This window comes from Mus pahari, chromosome 1 (assembly GCF_900095145.1).
Source record: "Mus pahari chromosome 1, PAHARI_EIJ_v1.1, whole genome shotgun sequence".
NCBI lineage: Eukaryota > Metazoa > Chordata > Mammalia > Rodentia > Muridae > Mus > Mus pahari.
In genome coordinates, this window is record NC_034590.1 from 158,826,923 (window position 1) to 158,832,058 (window position 5,136).

Here is a 5,136-nt window from a genome sequence, read left to right on the forward strand (position 1 = left end):
ACTCGGGAGGCAGAGGCAGGCAGATTTCTGAGTTCGAGGCCAGCCTGGTCTACAGAGTGAGTTCCAGGACAGCCAAGACTACACAGAGAAACCCTGTCTCGAAAAACCATTAAAAAAAAAAAAAAAGAAGAAGAAGAAGAAGAAGAAAAAAAGAAAANAANAGAAAAGAAAAGAAAGAAAAATAGGCCAAGCAAGCCATGGAGAGCAAGCCAGTAAGCAGCACCCCTCCGTGGGTGGCCTCTTCGTCAGTTCCTGCCTTCAGGTTCCTGTCTGGTTTAAGTTCCCGCCCTGATTTCCTTTAGTGATGATCTATGATGTAGAATTCTGATTCAAATAAACCCTTTTTTCCCCGAGTGGCTTTTGGTCATGGAGTTTCATCGCAGCAACAGAAACCTCAACTAACACAGGAGAATGCCCAGCATCCTCTTGGTATAAAAGATTACTCTGTATACTTTTAGCCATAACCTTAGATTTTTCATGTTCAAAATTCCCTGGATTTCCCAGAAGCCAGCAAACCCTGACTTGGCCACTGAATGACAAATTAAAAAAAAAGGGGGGGGGGGAGAGAAAAAGTCCACTGGGGAATTCAAAAGCAATTTTTTCCTTTAAAAAAAAAATATAGCCTGAGGTTACAAATGTAATAAAATAAAAGGGGGGGATAACTTTAACTCTACCCCCATCTATTTTCTTTCATTTCTCTATTCAGAAATATTTTTGAAATCACTGTTCTTTACCCTGTTTATACCCATGAGTTTGTTCGTTTTCAGGTAAAAGATTTGAGACACTCAAGGGTTCAAGGTCAGGTCTGACTTCGGCATAAGCCTCCCCCTTATAAAGCAGAACGTCTCTCCAAAGTTGGCTCATTTCTTGCCCAATAGGTAACAAAGGCAGAGAGCAGCTTAGCAGCAGACCTGATCTGGCTGAGATCTGGGTTGTCATCAGTAACTAATCTGCCAAAGGTGAGTAATCAACCTGATCAATCAACCTGGCTAATCTTCCTTCCTGAAGTAGGCACAGGGTGTGTCTTCGTTAGGACTCAGGTGTACACTGCCGTTGTCTAAAAGAGGATGGGGTGGGGCCTGTTTTAGTTAGGGTATTATTGGTGTGACGGGACACTATGACCATGGCAGCTTCTATACAGGAAGACATTTCATTGGGACTGGTTTGCACCTCAGAGTTTTAGTCCATTATCATCATGGTGAGAAGCGTGGCAGCATGCAGACACAGATGATGCTGGAGAAAGGGGCTGAGAGTTCTACATCGAGATGGGCAGGCAGCAGGAAGAGAGGACCACACTGAGCATGGCCTGAGCATCTGAGACCTCAAAGCCTGTCCCCACAGTGACACACTTCTTCCAACAAGGTCACACCTAATAGTGCCACTCCCTGGGTCTACAGGGGGTATTTTTACTGAAACCACCACAGGCTCTCAATATATTTATAACATATAGTAGCAGTTTCTCATGGAGTCACAGACACCTGCACATCTTGAATGAAGCAGCAAATCTTTGAAAATACAAGCAATATCTCGTCTCTATTTAGTACTATTATCTGTTTTTCTCCCTCCCTGGGTGCATGTGTTCCTGTGAACCTCCTTTTTCTGCCTTCCAAAAGCTATCATTGGAGACTGCTGTTACACCAGGCTTTTGTTTAACTTTCTGACTGTTGATTTTCTTTACAGAGAGAACGGGAAACACCCTCTGCAGAAGCATCCACCAATCCTTCATCCAGGTACATCTAAGGCTCATTGCTTGCCTCTGGAGTCCAGTTCCAAGTTTACTAGGAAGGAAGAATCTGATTGGCTCAGGTTGGGTCATGTGTCCATCTTGACCCAAGCAAATGTCATCAGGCTGAGTATGGTGGAAGAAATTTCATCAGAGGCAAACTGATTAGAGAATTAGTTAGAGGGAAGAGGCTCCTACATCCCAAGTATAGCTACTAAACTGCTCTTCACTTTTTAGAGGACTTTACTGATCAATTAACTATTTTTTTTTGCATTTATTTATTAAGGGTGGGGCATGGAGGTAAGAGGACAGCTTGTGGGAGTCAGTTCTCTCCTGCCATGTGGTCTCAGGATGGAAACCAGGGCAGCGGGCTTAGCCGTCCAAATCTCCATTTATTCAGCTGTCTCCCCAGCCTGATAATTTATGTATTCACTAAAAAGTTTGGTTAAGTTATCAACACAAGACACCCACTCTACTAGGAACTGGAGCAGCAGTCAGAGGCACATTGCCATTTAAGAACTGTAAGGCTGTTGTAGAAGATAAGCATTGTTCAAAAGTATCATAGAAGGAGGCTGGAGAGACGGCTCAGTGGTTAAGAGCACAGGCTGCTCTTCCAGAGGACCCAGGTTTAAATCCCAGCATTCATATGGTGGCTCACATCCATCCTCATTCCCAAGGAATTACAACAATCCCTTCTAGCATCTCTTTGCACCAATGAAGGCAAGACATTCATAGGCACACTAAAAAGTCATGAAAATAAATACAAAATTATAATAGTGGTGAATGTTATTTAAGCAGAGACCAAAGTGTAAACTTTCAGGGATGAGAATGGAAAGTTCTACATTTTAAAAGACGTAAAGATGTAAACTAAAACCTCACCACCAATCCCACAATGCACAATGCACATTTGTAGAAATGAAAGATGGGGTGGGTTGTTTCTCAGCACAGGTGCCTGGTTGGCGGGGAGGGATCTGAGGTTTTGCAGGTTACCCAGTTTGGCCTTCAATCATGGTCTTGATGAAGAATGCAGAGGGAACCATACCTGCAGAATGGCCTGTTTGGTGGGACGGTGGGAATCCTGGTGATAAGGACAATCACAGCTCTTGATCATGGTTTCTGATCATGGTTTCTGATCACGGTTTCACACTTACAAGTCCTGAAAGAAGGTTTTTTTTTTCTCCGAGACAGGGTTTCTCTGTATAGCCCTGGCTGTCCTGGAACTCACTCTGTAGACCAGGCTGGCCTCGGAAATCTGCCTGCTTCTGCCTCCCGAGTGCTGGGATTAAAGGCATGTGCCACCACGCCCGGCTCTCAAAGAAGTCTTAAGGGGGGTTCCTGTTGCTTTTGTGTTTAGTTCATTATTTTTGGATATATTTCCCTCTTTGCCCTGCTCCATCTGTGTGTGTGTGTGTGTGTGTCTGTCTGTCTGTCTGTCTGTCTGTCTGTCTGTCTCTGTCTGTCTGTCTGTCTGTCTGTCTGTCTGTCTGTCTGTCTCTCTCTCTCTCTCTCTCTCTTTCTCTCTGAGAGTAGTCAGTTTTCTGGTTCATTAACTTATTGGGAGGCATATTAATCTGTGGATGTTCTTAAAATAAATTAGTCCTCCCAAGAAAACAGCGCCAGGCTGTGCTCTTCTGCACGCTGGCCTTGCAGCTGGGTGATGCTTCTGACTAAAGGGCCGTCACGGGCAGGGTCAGAGCTGGTGGCCCAGCACACTGCGCAAGTGCCGAGAGTCTGTGCATATGCACTCAATCATGTTCCCTGACGATATGGGGAGGCGTGGGGGAGGGGGCTGCTGCTTACTCAGCCCCGCCTTGTGTGCAGTGTGCTAGCGACTGTAGTGGGAAAGCACTTGTATCTTTAATCTCACAAATGGAGTGTCGTGCCTTTGTGGAGCTCAGTCTGGCTGGCAATAAATTATGCAACGGAAAACTATTACATTTGGGCCCTTTTAGCTTGCTACTCCGAGCGTCTGTTCGGCACTCGTTAAAAGCTACAAGAAATAAACTTTCTATTAAGGGTGCGCCTTCTTCTTTACACCCACTTGATGCTGGCCTTAGTGGTGAGAACCGGAGTACTTACACCCACAGGTCCTTGGAAAAACCCCATTCTTTTAAGCCAAGACTGTTGGCCTTTTGTCTGTGTTGTCTAATACAACTGAAGTGTCCTACTCAGGCATTTAGAAGTGAAATGGAAAATGTTCACCATAGAGAGCCAGGAAACCCTGTAGACAGCTTTGAATGAAAAGTAGTGATATGGCTAAAGCATCCAAATGCAAATTTCTCTCTTTCTTTCTTTCTTTCTTTCTTTCTTTCTTTCTTTCTTTCTTTCTTTTTCTTTCTTTCTTTTTTTTTTTTTTTACTGGAAACTTCATTCATTTATTTAGTTTATCTTATTGAGTGTATGATGGAAGAGGGAAAATGGGTCAGGAGGGAGGGAGAGAGGGAGGGAGAGTGGGAGGGAGAGAGGGAGGGCCAAATGGAAATTTCTAAAGACAAGGGAGATGGCCTGGGCTTGATTATGTGCTACAGAGCTGCTGAGCCTAACATCTAACACACAGCAAGTCTGAACTAAACTAAAAAGTTCCATGGCTCTTAGACAGAATAATAATAATAATAATAATAAAGTAGTTGAAGCAAACTTCGTCAACTGAAATCTTAACTTCCAGAGTTCTGATTTTCTCATTGACTTATATAAAAAGCCAATTAATAGCCCTCATATGCTGTAAGGAAACAAGAGATTCTCCTGGTCTCTTCTAGAATCTGTGAGGTACTAATCTACGTGTCACTTGTGACATAAAGGTGCATATGTGGAAAGCTGCGCCGGCCGCTGCTGCCTTCCCAGTGTCTTACTGCAGCTGACCAACCTCTGTCCGACTCTGATCACTGCTACTCCAGAGAAAAGGAAGGAGCCCATGCTAGTCAAAGGACAGGAAAGAGCCTTGTAAGCATCTCAGCAGCACGGAGAACAAACGGGAATGGACTTCTGGAAAGAGGGCGGATCAAATGACGGCAGGCAGGCAGAGGGACGAGAACACAGGGAAGCAGACAGGCCCAAGAGAGGCAGAGAAGCGTCCTAGAGTGGCTATGTGAACTTCGGAGGAGGCAGAGTAACAAGGAAGAGGTTAGGAGACACATGAAAGAATCCGGAGGGCTGGAGAGATGGCTCAGCGGTTAAGAGCACTGACTGCTTTTCCAGAGGTCCTGAGTCCAATTACCAGCAACCACATAGGGGCTCACAACCATCCGTAATGGGATCTGATGCCCTCTTCTGGTGTGTCTGAAGACAGTGCACTCCTATACATAAACAAACCTTTAAGAGAGAGAGAGAGAGAGAGACAGAGACAGAGACAGAGACAGAGACAGAGACAGAGAGACAGAGAGAGACAGACAGAGAGAGAGAGAGGGAGGGAGGGA